Here is a 1,583-nt window from a genome sequence, read left to right as displayed (position 1 = left end):
CACGACCGAAAAAGACACCCTGTATACGTATAAACGTGGGAACCGAAAGCAAAGGGATTACAGCTAATGCCTTTAGCTGTGCGAGCTGTCCGATTCCGCTTTGTACTCCGATTGTGTGTATTAGTGAGTTCGCTGCACTTCACTGACCGAATTGTCGCGACAGAGAAATTAATAGCCAGCAATGCGTGTATGTAGGTGTATGTATAACTCTATATAACATAGATGATTACTCTAAAGAGAGTAAATATAGATTAGAAATAGCATATAAACTAGCAAGGATTATGCTCGAGGAGCATAAAATTAAAAATAAACAGCTATATGATTTAAAGTTAAAAGATTTAAATTTAGCGGTAGGAGATAAAGTTTTATTGAAAAATGAAACAGGTCATGAGCTAGATTTTAAATATATAGGACCATATAGAGTAGAAAGTATCGGAGAAAGAGATAACGTCATAATCTCCGATAATAAAAACAAAACTCAGAAAGTCCATAAGGATAGGTTAAAGATTTGCAATTCTTAATCATTTTTAGTATGACCATACATAAATATAAACCATAAAAATATACAATTCTGCATTTATATTCAAATAACATTTAAATTTTATCAATATTAATTAAAGTTCAATACTCTAATAATTGACTAAAAATCCAGCTGTTCTTTTTGTCAAAGCAAAAGAAAATGTAATAAAACCGAAAGAAAACAAACTAAACTAAAAGCGACCCTACCAGATCCCAAACGAGCAGTATGTTATATGGAGCCGTTCCTATCTGCAAAGCCGTAAAAATATTGCGGTATATTTATAAATTTTATGTATGTAAATTATGTATATATGTGAACTTATTTATAATTATATTATTTATTTCTATGATTATCTTTAGTACACATATATGGCATTAGAATAATCGATTTATTTCAGTTTGCTCTAAGGTTTTGTTTGTTGTTAGTGTGGGAAAGAGAAGTGTAAATGAATTTAGGATATAATAAACCCCGTTTGTAAAATGTCTATGTGCTAGAAAATCTTTGCTTAGGAGCCATTCAGGGATTAGTGTGGGAGAATTGGGTATGACCCCGCCGAGAAAAGGGATCATCCGTGAGCCTCAGGAATTTGGATGGTCAAGGTTGGGAGGGCCATGGCTGTTGCAATCAACACCAGCACAGCTACCCGACGGGTCAGATATGCATGGCGGAGGCCAACTTCCCTTTCCCTTTAATTTCTTTATCCCTTCTAATTCCCCCAGCCTCCTCATCCTCTTCCCCCAACGCCCTGATACCAGGCGTACGGTCCGAAGCAAGGTAGTGCACGTGAAAAGAAATAAAATGAGGCATCGATGCGAGCAAGTGAAGGAAAGGACAAGTATAGGAACCCCCCCATACTACCGACCATATAGCCGGAGCCAGCGCGTGCACCAGTCCTGCCCGGAACACCCCCGACCAGCTCGAGTGACACAGCCACACACAACAATCGTTGTAGGTGATATGCTACATTTAACCCTTTTTTGGCGCCCAACGTGGGGCCCGATCCGGCTTGCCCCATTTAAGTAAATACCTTGGTCAAAAGTAACACCTGACTTTTATCCTTGCT

Source organism: Drosophila persimilis, unplaced genomic scaffold (genome assembly GCF_003286085.1).
Source record: "Drosophila persimilis strain 14011-0111.01,24,50 unplaced genomic scaffold, DperRS2 tig00002074-arrow-arrow-pilon, whole genome shotgun sequence".
NCBI classification, from domain to species: domain Eukaryota; kingdom Metazoa; phylum Arthropoda; class Insecta; order Diptera; family Drosophilidae; genus Drosophila; species Drosophila persimilis.
Note: the sequence above shows the minus strand (reverse complement) of the source record.